The following is a 14,893-nucleotide window of genomic DNA, read 5'->3' as shown; positions in this document are numbered from 1 at the left end:
AATTAAGGAAAATAAGTAATAACAATCATGAGCCTCTTGAATGAATAAAGGTAACATTAGCTACTGGTAGCATTCTGGTGGAACCCGGGAAGTAACTCTGGGCCAATGTTCCAGAACTGATTGGAAAAACAGCTTCCGGTTGCTATCAATTCACTGCTCTTAGTTAAAATCATGTTTCTCCAGGATCTCTTTCTAAGAACTGGGTCCTTCTGGAGACATAGAACACAGTACAGGTGTTTTTCAGAGACTGGCTTAAAGAACTCAGTAAAGAAAGACAATCTGGGCACTCTGCCTGCGAAACGACTTTAGCAGAGCAGTCGTTTTCTTGCTGAGTTTTCACAGGATTGTTGTTGTTGATGATGACGAGGCTGGTAGACTCAACGCTGAACAATTACACACATGAAGGCAGTCAGAACAACACAGTCATTGAGCTGACAGAGAGATTCCAGTTTCACCAATTCCCTCCTCTCAGAAGAAGGAACATGTTAATTATGTTGATGGAGCTGATAAGACACAAAGAATTTGTCCAGGGGTCAGTGTCCCCCACAGGGTAGATAATCAACGGGAATTGCTTTCTTCCTTCTCCCTGGAATGCTGTCAGGAAACACAGATGGTACTCAAAAATGTCTGCCTAATGAATGAATCTATGAGTTAGAAGTCCTGAAACTGAGTAGCTTGGAGTCAGGTAACCCACAGAGATACTATAAATAGCCGGACTGAAAACAGCTCCATTCATGGTGTAACTGAGTCACACCCTAGCTAACTATACAGGGTAGTCATCCAGAATGGACAGGGGCAAAAATATAGAATGTCATCAGGACATCACCAGGTAAAAAAAAGCATCTTTGTTTCCAGAGTTTATGGACGCCCTGTATATTAAGACCAAATATTTCTGATCTTTTACTGGTTTGATCTCAGAGGATGTAACACATCTTTGTTGTGTGTTGGAAGGCTTTGTTCAAAATCCTGTGCGAGGACTTCCCTGGTGGTCCGGTAGTAAAGCCTTCTGATGCAGGAGGTACAGGTTGGATCCTTGGTCAGGGAACTAAGATCCCACCTGCCTCATGGCCAAAAAAACCAAAACATAAAACAGAAGCATTATTATAACAAATTCAATAAAGACTTAAAAAATGGTCCATGTCAAAAAAAATCTTTAACAGGAACCAAACCAACACTGTAAAGCAATTATCCTTCAATTAAAAATAAATAAATTAAAAAAAAACTTTTAAAAATATTAAAAAAAAAAACCTGTGTGGCATAAACCCTATGGTCAGCACCGCCAAGGAGTCTTGCACAGAAGAGGGACTCAGAAGTGACAAAGGTACTTGTTAACTGGACTGTGATAGCTGGTTTCTCTTGGGTCCCCAAGGGCATGGCGAAGATATAAGCAGTGCAGACCCAAGGCCCAACGGCCAACGGCAGGGAACGTGGAAGCAGAACAAGAAGAGGCCTGACACCACCCCTATAGACACAGACTCCCAGATCTTTCTCAAGAAATAGTTTCCCTGAGGGGACTTGCCTTTCTTTTCTCTCTGCTTCACCATCCAACCCCTGTGGAGTCCCTGGAGGACCTGGGAGAAATGTTCTTCCTAATATTGAAATCCCAATTCCCAAGGTGATGAAATTAGGAGGTGTGGCCTTTGGGAGGTGATGAGGTCATGAGGGCAGAGCCACAGTGAATGGGATTAGTGTCCTTATAATAAAGGGGAGCCCAGAGAGCTCCCAAGCCCCTCATGTCAAATGAGGCCACAGAAGCAGATGATCATCTAGGAACTAGGAAATGGGTTCTCACCAAACACTGAATCTGCCAGCGTCTTGATCTTGGACTTCCAGCCCCCAGAACGGTGAGAAATCAATGTCTGTTGTTTCTGAGTCACGCAGTCTCAGATATTCAGTCTGAGTATTTTGTTACAGCGGCCTGAATGGACAAGACAGTTCTCCAGTTGTCCTTGTGATGAGGTCAAGAAATAACAGAAGTTTGTGATGGTTAATTAACCACCAAGTAAGGAGCCCAGCCTGCTATTAAAGTTAAGCTAATTGAAGAATATGATTGTCCAATAAACCTTTGGGGGAAGTGACAAAAGGAAAGTTCAGCATGTATGTCACTGACTAATTTACATCTCTGGACACTCTCTAATCATCTTCCAGGATCATCAGAAAACACTTCGGCCAACATTTTTCAGAAGAGCTTACCAAGAAGGAAGGCGATAATGATTTCACTAACCAGCAAGAAAGGAAAGGAGGGGATTGGCGTTGGGCCTCTAAAAGAAATAAAAAAAGAAAGAAATCGACTTCCACTGTTACCACCACGAAACAATAACAAAAGGATTACAACTTTAAAGGCACCTTTGAAGCCTCTGGGTTTCCCTGGTGGCTCAGAGGTTAAAACGCCTGCCTGCATTGCAGGAGACCTGGGTTTGATCCCTGGGTCGGGAAGATCCCCTGGAGAAGGAAATGGCAACCCACTCCAGTATTCTTGCCTGGAGAATCCCATGGACGGAGGAGCCTGGTGGACTACAGTCCACAGGGTCGCAAAGAGTCAGACATGACTGAGCAACTTCACTTTCACTTTGAAGCCTCTAGATATATTTTAATTGCCTCAAAGTTCTCACAAATCATGGTGCAAGAAGCAGTATTTAAAAGAGAGGGAGTACATAAAGAAAAAAAACAAAGTTGCAAGTCAGAAATGCTAACTGGTGTTTTTAGAAAACAATCTTTTTTTTAACTAGAAAAAAATTCTTTTAGTTGAAGAATTTTGTGATTCACAATATTATGTTAGTATATAAAAACTTTAAATTCTGAAATAATTATAGATTCACAGGAAGTTGTACAACTTAGGACAAAATTAAAATCAGGAAATGTACAATACGTAGACTGTATTCAGATTTCATCACTTTTACATGCACTCATTTGTGTGTGTGTCGGGGGGCGGGGGGAGCTCTGTGCAAAGCTATCACATGTGCAGCTTTGTGTAACCACCACTGCAATCAAGACACTGAGTTCTACCATCTCCAAAAGTTTCCCTCAGGTTATTCCTTTATTGCTACTCCCATTCCGCTCACCTCCCCCATCTGAACCCCTGGCAATACGAAGCTATTCTCCATCTGTAGAATTATGTTATTCCATTAAAGTCATATAAACAGAGTCGTACAGTATGTACTCTTTTGCAACTGGATTTTTTTTTCCACTCAACATAATTCCCTGAAGATATGTCCATCTTGTTGTGATATGTACAATATGTCTTAGGCAGCTCAGGTGGCTGTAACAGAGTACTACAGACTGAGCGGCTTAAACAACAGAAATGTATTTCTCATAGTACTGGAGGCTGGAAGTCAAAGATCAAGGTATGGCAGATTGGGTTCTTGGGGAAGGCCCTCTTTCTGGCTTCAGACAGCTGCCTTCTTGCAGTGTCCTCACCTGACCTTTCCTCTGTGTGTAGGATGGTGACGGGGAGGGAGAGGGAGGAAGACCGAATGCAAGCACACTCTGGCATCTCTTCCTCTTTTTTATAAGAGCACCAATCCCACAATGAGGGTCTCATCCTCCAAACCTCATCTAAACCTAATAACCTCCCAAAGGCACCACCTCCAAACACCATCACACTGGAGCAGGGAGGGATTAGGGTTTCCGCATATCAACTTTGCGAGTCCATAAACATTGAGCCCATAATACAATAGTTTGTTCTATGGTATAGTCTGTTCATGCTATGGATGTACCATAGTTGAACCAGTCATCCACTGAAGGACATTTGGGTAGCTTTCAGTCTTTGGCTATTACAAATAAAGCTTCTGTGAACCTTTTATACAAGTTTCTGTGTGAAAATAAGTTTTTTTTTTTTTTTCTGGGAAAAATGCCTGAGTGCAAGGGCTGGGTTGTATGGTAAATCCATTTTTAGTTTTAAAAGGACCTGCCCAACTGTTTTCCAGAGTGACTGCATCATTTTACATTCCCAGCAGCAACATAGGAGAAATTCTGTTTCTTTACATCCTTTCCAGCATCTGGTGTTGTCAGAATTTTAAAAATTTTAGCCATTCTGATAAGTGTGTGGTACTATCTCATTGTGGTTTTAACGTGTATTTCTGTAATGGCTAATGATATTGAATAACTTTTCATGTGCTCATTTGCCATCTGTATACTCTCTTCAGTGAAATATCTGTTCATGTCTTTTGCCTATTTTCTAATTGTATTATTTATTATCATTAAAATTATATATTACAGATACAAGTACTTTGTAAGATGTATGATTTGCAAATATTTTCTTCCAGTTGTTAACTTGTCTTTTCTTCTTCTTACCAGGGTCTTTGGCAGAGTAAAGTTTGAAATTTTGACATGGTTTCATTTTAAAGTTAAAAAAAAGATATACAGTGATCTCCCAGCCTATCCTGTATTCCATGCCAAATAAGGGCATGTACATATTTCGTCCATCTTTCTGCCCATTCATCCATCCAATGTTTTTATTAAACACTTACTATGTTTCAGGTACAGAGTCAGGTCCTCGTGATGTGAAAAGGAATAAAGTACAGTTGCCTTTAGGTGTCCATAATCTAGCACGGACAGGGACATGGAGCACGTGCCTTCTATGGAATGTGGTAAGGGATGGAAAGCAGGTTGTGGGAGCCCAAGATAGAGCACTTACTCTGACCGGGGAAGGTGGGAACGCTGATCCTTGCTTGCCTCTTTTCACACAGCTTCTCAAGGACTGTCAGTTATGGGTGAGTTGAAACTCTAGTATTATTCTAGCTATACATAGGTCATGGTATATTTTGTAAAAACATTTCCACCTATTCTTCTCATGAAAATTACCACTCATTCATTTTCTAGAATATTCTTTCCACATCCCCCACTGACTAATACTCCAACTGAGATCCTATGAGATTAATGGAGAATTCACCCCCTGGATGTGATTATTTTTCAAAAATAAAATGACACCTGTTAGTTCAACAGGTGGTCTTCACTAAGAAGTTCCGGCATCAAGGAAAGGTGTAGCTGGGTCTTGTTGCATAACAGTCCTTGGTCTTAATATAGCAACGTCACCCAAGAAGCTTAAAGGACTGGACTCACATGACAAGCTGCCTCATTTTGCACTGACTCTTCAAAGAAGGCAAGACAAGATTTATTATGCAGTGGCCTATATTCCTAGTAAAGTATGATGTTCCCTCCCCAGGGACCTAGAAGAGTATGTCCAGCGACACATTTGGGAGGAACCTAGGGATTCTTAGGGGCTTCCCTGGTGGCTCAGACAGTAAAGAATCTGCCTGCAATGCGGGAGACCAGGGTTCGATCCCTGGGTTGGGAAGATCTCCTGGAGAAGGGAATGGCAACCCCCTCTAGTATTCTTGCCTGGAGAATCCCATGGACAGAGGAGCTTGGCGGACTACAGTCCATGGGGTCACAAAGAGTTGGACATGACTGAGCGACTAACGCTAACACTTTAGGGATTCTTAAGTGAGAGAAGAGGATCAAATTTGGAATTCCCTGGTGGTCCAGTGGTGAAGACTCAGCTTCCAGTGCTTCCACTGCAGGGGGCAAGGGTTTGATCCCTGGTCCCTGTTCAGGGAGCTGTGCATAGCTGCTGCTGCTGCTAAGTCGCTTCAGTTGTGTCCGACTCTGTGCGACCCCATTGATGGCTGTGCATAGCAGGCAAGGCCAAAAACACAAAACAAAAGAAAAATCTTATGGAAAAAAAAAAAGGATGGAACCAGTGGTTTAGGTCAAGAATCTTTTAAGTAGAAAGCTTGATCAAATTATCATTATAACAAATACTTGAGGCTGAAAACGTGAGAATGCTTTCTGTTCTTATGTCTAATCAGGACTTCATTCTGTAAATTCTCCCTTGGTGACGTTGCTCCCTTATATTCTCCCTTTCTTCCTATTCCTACTTCAGTTTGGTGTGGGGACACTTGACATATCCAGCTTCAGTTTCTCTGCCCCCTGCCCCAACCCATCCTGTACACTCTAGACTGAAAGTTTGTGTCCTCCCAAATTCATGTGTTGAAGCCTAATCCCCAATGTGATGGCATTAGGAGGTGGTTAGGTCTTAAGGGTGGAGCCCTCAAGAATGGGATCAGTGCCCTTATAAAAGAGACCTGAGAGCTCCCTAGTCTCTTCTACCTTGTGAAGACATGGTAAGAAGGTCTCTCCCATGAAGCAGAAAGCAGAACATTGCAGTACCCCAAATCTGCTGGTGTCTTTATCTTGAACTTTCAGCTTCCAGCCGCATGAGAAGTAAACGTCTGTTGTTCATAAGCCACCCAGTCTTGCGGCATTCTGTGATGGCAGCACAAGCTAAGAAAGCAACAATAGATTTACATCCCAAATGCAACAGTTCCTCCTGTCACTCCCTGCTTAGAAATTTTTAGTTTCTCCCCACTACTTACAAAATAAAGTCCAAATACTTCATTTTCCATAATCAGCTTCAACCTACCTTTCTTTTTTTCTTACCTTTTAGTCTCCCCCATTTGTCTAAACTTAAACACCTTAGTCAATGGATGGCCAACTCCATGACGTCAAGGACTGGAGTCTTGCTTATTCACCGCTGTATTCCTGCTTTGTTTTGTTGATAAACTATCAAATTGTCCCCTCCAACCATTGTTTCTAAAACTCACTGTTACAAAAAATTCCCTGGCCATTTCTACCCCACCCTGCCCACAAGTTTCCATATACTAGGTTTTTTCTTCTCCCTCATCCCCACAGCTACCCCCACCAGAAACGCCTTTCCCCTCCCCTCTGATCCTAACCATATCTGAATCCTAACCACATCTCCAGGTTTGACTCAAGCTGCAACTTTGAAGGCTTCTGGAACTTTCTAGCCCACCAAGGTGTCTTCCTTCTTAGAAGAGCTATTGTACTGTTGGTGGCTCAGAGGTTAAAGCGTCTGCCTGCAATGCAGGAGACCTGGGTTCGATCCCTGGGTCAGGAAGATCCCTTGGAGAAGGAAATGGCAACCCACTTCAGTACTCTTGCATGGAGAATTCTATGGACGGAGGAGCCTGGTGGGTTACAGTCCACGGGGTCGCAAAGAGTAGGACACGACTAAGCAACTTCACTTTCATTTTCACTGTTGGCACCAGTCATTCATTTGAAAGAAAGTGTTAGTCACTCAGTCTCATCCAACCCCTTACGACCTCATGGACTATAGCCCGCCAGTTTGCCCTGGACTCATTCATTTGGTCCACATTTAACAAGACAAACAGCACGCAGGCCCAGCAGTAGAGGAGCTCACAGTCTAGAAGGCATTTACCACATATTGCCTCATGTTGGGTTAATCACTTTTTGTGTATATGTCTTGTCTCCCCAGTTCTGTGATTGCAGAGGCCATTTTCGAATCTAGCATTCTTTCTTTCTTTTTTAAAAAACTTTTTATTTTGTATTGGGGTGTAGCTGATTAACAATGTTGTGATAGTTTCAGGTGAACAGCAAAGGGACTCAGTCATACACAGGCAGAGGCCATGTTTTAAACTTGCCACCCCTCACATCCAGCTCTTATCTTGGTGTTCAATAAACATCTTTTGAATCGTAACCAACAGGACCTTATGGGGCATTCCTGGGGTAGGCCCCTCCCCTGCATCCTTAGCTTTAGGCTCCTCTCCTGAGGAGGAGATGGGGCCTTTGGAAGGTGATACCCAGATAACAGTATCTGAGTTGTTTTACAGATGTGAAAACTCTCCACCACATGGAATTATGTTATCTACTGACCTTAGCACATAGCCTACTGGAGCCTAAGGATTGATAATGTTAACCCCTGTGACATCCCCCTGCTACCTCACCATCAGCCAATCAGAGAGCCGTGCATAAGATGATTACAGACCTTGCAACCCGCTCCCCCTTACCTGTCCTTTAAAAATACTTTCCTGTTACAAACTGAGTGAAGTAAGACAGAAAAAGAGAAATACCTTATGATATCGCTTATATGGGGAATCTAAGAAGAAAAAAAAACAGCGATACAAACGAACTTATTTACAAAACAAAACAGAGTCATAGACAACTAATTTATAGTTACCTGGTGGGGAGGGATAATTAGAATTTGGGATTGACATGCACACACAGCTATTTAAAATAAATAACAAACAAAAGGACCTACTGTTAAAAAACAATAGATATGGCAGAAACCAATAAAATATTGTAAAGCAACTATCCTCCAATTGAAAATAAATACATGAAGAAGGGACAAGAGAATAAGATAGATGAGATCAGATTGGCCATGTGTTGATAATTCTCAAGGCTAATCCCCCATGGGGATTTATTACACTAGTCCTTCCACTTTTGTGTATGTTTGAAATTTTCCATAATAAAAAAAAAGTTAAAAAAGAAAGTTTCTGAAACCCAGTTGGGGTTTTTTCAGCACTAGCTGGCCCAGATGACTTGTATAAAGCCTTATAATAAATACCACACTTTTCCTTCATGACAACCTGGTTGTCAGTAGATTTGCTTTACTGTACTCAGGGGAGTAGACCCAAGTTTGGCTTGGTAACAGAATGATTAAAATGACAATTTGATTTGATATTTTTCCCTCTCTGTAGTTTTCTTCCTCCAGCCAGATAAAATAATTTCCTATCACCCATACATGATACTTAGGAGATGGCTCTCATTATTCTTATTTTATCAATGAGGAAACTGAGGCGAAGAATGGTGAAGTAACTTGTTCCCAGCTGCAAGGGAGTCATAGTTGCTTCATTCAAAATACAGGCTGAACATTTTTGGAAGCAAAGACAGAGCTATCTCCATGGTGCTAGTATTTAGATCTCTCTCTCAGACACTGAGTACAAATTGTGCCCTGTTACACACACATACAGACTTCATCAAAGCTGCAAAGAGGGACATGTATATGCTTGGAGTCAGAGTTTGGTTTGTGCAGTATAATTAATATCCTTCTATTCAAGATCAAGTTGTGCAAAAGGTAACATATGAAAGATACAAAAAAAAAAAAAAAGAAAGATACAAAAACATTCCAGAGAGGAAGGAGTGGGTGGCAGTCAGTGAGCTGCGACATTTTTCCTTTCATAGAGCAATTCTTGTGGAAGAAACAGCATTGCTGCCTTTTTTCTATTTTCGGCCCAAAGTAACGCTTAACTAATCCAATTATTATTCAAGAGAAGGTATATAGCCACAAAGCTTCATTTAATCTGTGAGTTTTGCAAAACAACAAACTAACCTGCAGCAGAGGACACAGATGGGTGGTCTGCTGGCACGACTGAATTCATATAAACGGTTTACAGATTTTTCAGTTTAATTTGCAATGCACAGAAATGGGTATTTCGAACATCTGTGAGGCAAGAAGAATCAGGAAAAACAAACCCTCACATACCCGTCAACCCCGCTTAACGAATAGAACAGTACCAATAGCCTGAAACCTAGGCACACACTGTAAGATTGGGGCATTTCACACAGAAGTCTGGATGGTTAGCCTTTCTGGAATAACCTGGCACCCCTGGGCCTGCATTCCTCTAGGGAAATATTAGTAGGCCCCGCATGGAGTCTCCCCTCCAGTTTCACCATGTCCCCCACTATGTCTGGCTGTCTTCCTTCATCCACTGGGCCTGTCTGGCCCTGAGGAGTCTTGAGGTTATAACCTTCGGACCGTGTGTTTCCTTTCGGGGTTGGTTATTTCCCCTTTGCCCTATCCAAGCCCTTCATTTCCCCAGTTCTTCTGTCTTTGCTTTGGGACATCTCTTTTCTGGGTGAAGCAAGATCTTTAAGAGGCACTGAGTTCTATGGAGATCTGCAGAAAAGAAAGTGTCTCTGCCCTCAGTGGACATGTACCCATGGAGGTACTGACCTGTGTACACATGTATGTATGTTACGCAAAACAGGAAGCAATGGAAACAGAGAAAGGGCCGCGGGAGCACAGAGCAGGCAGAAACTGTGTCAGGTAGAGTTCTCAAAGAAACAGAATCAATAAGGTTCTGTGTATGTGTCTTTTTTATTGATACGTCTTTCTATCTATCAAGAGAGAGATTTTAAGGAATTGGCTCATGTGATGTGGGTGCTCAGAAGTTTGAAATATGCAGGGTGGGCTGAGAGGCTGGAGACCCAGGGAGGGGCTCCTGTTGCAAAAGCCTTTTTCTTCTGGCAGGCTACAGTCCATAGGGTCGCAAAGAGTCAGACACGACCAAAGCAGGCACGCATGCATGTACATTATGGACTATGATTATCTGCTTTATTCAAAGTCTACCAACTTAAAAGTTATTCTCACCTGAAAAGTATCTTCCCAGCAATGCCTAGATTGCTGCTAAGTCACTTCAGTCATGTCCGACTCTGTGCGACCCCATAGACAGCAGGGGTTCTCCAGGCAAGAACACTGGAGTGGGTTGCCATTTCCTTCTCCAATGCATGAAAGTGAAAAGTGAAAGTGAAGTCGCTCAGTCGTGTCCGACCCTCAGCGACCCCATGGACTGCAGCCTACCAGGCTCCTCCATCCATGGGATTTTCCAGGCAAGAGTACTGGAGTGGGGTGCCATTGCCTTCTCCGATGCCTAGATTGGATCTGACCAAATACCTGGGTACCATGGCTGAGCCAAAGTGGACACATCGCAGGCTGCATTGGAGCGTGCAGGTGTGCTTGTGTCTGTGTGTAGGTTCAGGTAGGGATCTGAGAGGTGGGAACACAGAGGAGGAACATTTCGTGGGGAGGAAACACTGTGAACAGAAGGAACAGAGGTGGAGAAAAACGGAGTCTGAGTCTGTTCAGAGTACTGCGCAGTCCAATGGAGAGGCGAAAAGTGCCAGGAAGGAGCCGGAGACACTCGGCAGGGGGCAAGGCGCACAAGCGGGGTGGGGAATAGTGGGGAGCAGCAAGCTAGGTCAGGAAGGACCTTGGAAGCAATGGGAGGTGTTAGAGGTTTCTGAGCAGGGAAGTGGCACACTAGGACTCTGAAGAAGAAAACTCTGGCAGATCTGTAAAGGGTTGGGTAGAGCGGGGAGAAGGGAGGGAGCAGAGGCAGTGAGGAAGCTCCTGGGATAATCAAGAGCAGGCTTGAGCCATGTTCCAACCATCTGGGAGAAGATAGTGTTGTTGTTTTTTTTTCCTCTTGTGGGAAAAGACAGCTTATAAACATGTATATTGTTCTTAAATTGACACTAATGCAAAAAAAAAAAAATGCTCACTACTAATGTGGAAGTTAAAAAAAAAAGGCTTGAACCTGGCAGTGAGAAAAGGAGACCAATTTGAAAGGCATAAGGTAGAAAAGAGAAAGGGACTGTTTATGGTTAGCAGGGAGGAGAGAAGAGACACAGTGGTTTTAAGTCTAAATCTTAAGAGATGATGATGCTCTTATCTGAGATAAAGACTGTAGGAGGAAGTCATTTTGTCCGCTATAGGACTGTCTGAGTTTGAGGGGTCTGAGATGCTCTGGTATCTCACTAGCCTTACTAGCCTTATGAACTAGTCCTGCTAGAACCACAGCAAGTCCTGGGGCCTCTCATATGTACACCAGGGGTTGGGGTGGAGTACCGTACCTTCCTTGAGGGCTGCTGTGAGAATTCGACAAGCTAATTACGCTTGAAGCACTTAGAACAGTGCTTCTAAATAGACCCAGAAAACTGTTGAACCTGCAGCTCTTTAGCTTCCCAGAGAACACAGAGTTCCAAAGCACCTTCTCCAGACTCCACATCCCAGGAGGAATCACCTGCCCTGTGTATGTGGTGACACTCACAGACTGTCTGTAATTAAACTGTATTTCCAGGATGAATCTTCCCTGCCTTTTTGCTTTATAATATTAGAATGGCCAGTGTGAAGGGAAAATTCACAGAAGCTCCACGGTTCTATCTAGGAACAAGATTTGGTAGTTCTTAATAGAGCAATGGGAGAAGGCAATGGCACCCCACTCCAGTACTCTTGCCTGGAAAATCCCATGGACGAAGGAGCCTGGTAGGCTGCAGTCCATGGGGTCGAGAAGAGTCGGACAGGACTGAGCGACTTCACTTTCACTTTTCTCTTTTCATGCACTGGAGAAGGCAATGGCACCCCACTCCAGTATTCTTGCCTGGAGAATCCCAGGGATGGGGGAGCCTGGTAGGCTGCCGTCTATGGGGTCGCACAGAGTCGGACACGACTGAAGCGACTTAGCATAGCATAGCAATAGAGCAATGGGCTGGACAGTACAATTCTGGCTCCAATCACAATGTATGTTTGTTTTCCCACATCACCCTGCAATTCTCTGTCACCAGCTGATCCTACAATTCAACTCAGTTCTGACACCATCTACCTGCAGAAGCAGGCCCCACAGGCCAAGGGCTCAGTCTCAGGAGACTGTGGCTCCCCCAATTTAAGAAAACAATTGTAAATCCAGGTGTCACCTGCGCTTCTGACCACACGACTATAGAATGGAGGCTCCAATACCCCTGCCTGTCCCCCACCCCCGCCTAGGGTTCAATTAATTTGCCAGAGTGGCTCCCAAAACTCAAAAAGAACATTTTGCTTACTAGATTACCAACTTATTATAAAAGGATGTAACTTAGAGACAGCCAAATGAAAGAGAGAGCGTAGGGTAAGCTATGGGAAAAAGTCACAAGCTTCCACGCCAACCTGGAAACTCTCAGAAACCAGTCTTTTTGGGTGTTTATGGAGGTTTCCGGAGAAAGCAATGGCAACCCACCCCAGTACTCTTGCCTGGAAAATCCCATGGGCGGAGGAGCCTGGTAGGTTGCAGTCCATGGGATCGATAAGAGTCGGACACGATTGAGCAACTTCACTTTCGCTTTTCACTTTCATACATTGGAGAAGGAAATGGCAACCCACTCCAGTGTTTTTGCCTGGAGAATCCCAGGGACAGGGGAGCCTGGTGGGCTGCCATCTATGGGGTCGCACAGAGTCGGACATGACTGAAGTGACTTAGCAGCAGCAGCAGCAGCATGGAGGTTTCATTATGTAGGCATGATGGATTAAATCATTGGCCACTGGTAATTGAATTCACTCTCCAGCCTCTCTCCCCTCCCCAGAGGGCCCCAAAATCACTGCGTACAGTGACTGGAACCACAAAATTAAAAGATGCTTGTTCCTTGGAAGAAAAGCTATGACAAACCCAGACAGCGTATTAAAAAGCAGAGACATCACTTTGCCAACAAAAGTCCATACAGTCAAAGCTATGGTTTTTCCAGTAGTCACGTAGATGTGAGTTGGACCATAAAGAAGGCTGAGCGCTGAGGAATTGATGCTTTCTAACTGTTGTGCTGGAGAGGACTCTTTAGAGTCCCTTGGACTGCAAAGAGATCAAGCCAGTCCATCCTAAAGGAAATCAGCCCTGAATATTCATTGGAAGGACTGATGCTGAAGCTGAAGCTCCAATACTTTGGCCACTTGATTCGAAGAGCCGACTCACCGGGAAAAATCCTGACGCTGGGAAAGATTGAGGGCAGGAGGAGAAGGGGGTGACAGAGGATGGCATCACCAACTCAATAGACGTGAGTTTGAGCAAACTCCAGGAAATAGCAAAGGACAGGGAAGCCCGGCATGCTGCAGTGGGGCTGCAAAGAGTTGGACACGACTGAGCGACAGAACAATTGAACTCTCCAGCCTCTCTCCTCTCCCCAGAGATGAGGGCGTGGGATTGAATGTTCCCACCCTCTAATCACGTGATTGCCTTCTCTGGCAACCAGCCCCCATCTTTAGCAGCCTTCACAAAGCCACCTCATTAACATAACAAAAGACCTTTAATCTCTCCCTTCACAGGAAATTCCTAGGGTTTTAGGAGCTCTGTGCCAGGAACAAGGTCAAAGACCAAATGCTGTATGTATTTCTTATTATTAATCTCAAAATTACAGTCAAAACAAGACGTCTTTGAAAGAATAAAAATTAAAACATTGAAAAGATTTTATTTATTTTTTTGAAAAGATTTTAAAAACTTTAAAAATGATTAAACCTACTAGCTATCAAGGTCTATAGGGCAATGAGAGTAATAATCACTAAATCGGAAGGAGTAGGGAAAAGTGAATTAATTTCAGGAAGCTCAGAGTACGTACAGTTGGCCCTTCATATCTTCGAGTTCTATATCCGAGGAAGGAAAATATTCACGGAAAAAAATTCCATAAAGGTTCCTAAAGCAAAACTTGAATGTACCCTGTGACAAGGACTTCCCTGGTGGCTCAGACAGTTAAGCATTTGTCTACAATGAGGGAGATCCGGGTTCGGTCCCCGGGTAGGGAAGATACCCTGGAGAAGGAAATGGCAACCCACTGCAGTACTTTTGCCTGGAAAATCCCATGGACAGAGGAGCCTGATAAACTACAGTCCATGGGGTAGCAAAGAGTCGGACACGACTGCTTCACTTTTCATTTACATTGTATTTACAACCATTTTTGCGTGTGTGCATGCTAAGTCGCTTTAATCGTGTCCGACTCTTTGGACCTCACGGACCTGCACTGTAGCCTGCCAGGCTCCTCTGTCCATGGGATTCTCCAGGCAAGAATACTGGAGTGGGGTGCCATGCCCTCCTCCAGGGATCCAGAGTTCGAACTCAAGTCTCTTATGTCTCCTGCAATGGCAGGCGGGCTCTTTACCACTATTGCCACCTGGGAAGCCCTATTTACAACTATTTACATAGTCTTTATATTGTATTAGGTTTTATAAGTAATCAAGAGATGGTGTCAAGTACAGGCACATCTCTTTCTCCTTGCTTCCAAGATAATTTGTTTTTTACAAATTGAAGGTCTGTGGCAAGCCCTCATGGAGCAAGTTTCTGGGCATCGTTTTACCAACAGCATTTGCTCACTTCATCTCTCTGCGTCATATTTTCGTAATTCTCACAATATTTTAAGCTTTTTCGTTATTACATTTGTTATGGTGATCTGTGATCAATGATCTTTGATATTACTATTGCAAAAAGAGTACGACTCTGAAAGCTCAGATGACGGCTAACATTTTTAGCAATGAAGTATTTTTAAATTAAGGTATGTCCAT

This window comes from Bos mutus, chromosome X (genome assembly GCF_027580195.1).
Source record: "Bos mutus isolate GX-2022 chromosome X, NWIPB_WYAK_1.1, whole genome shotgun sequence".
Taxonomy (NCBI): domain Eukaryota; kingdom Metazoa; phylum Chordata; class Mammalia; order Artiodactyla; family Bovidae; genus Bos; species Bos mutus.
This window is presented reverse-complemented; position numbering follows the sequence as displayed.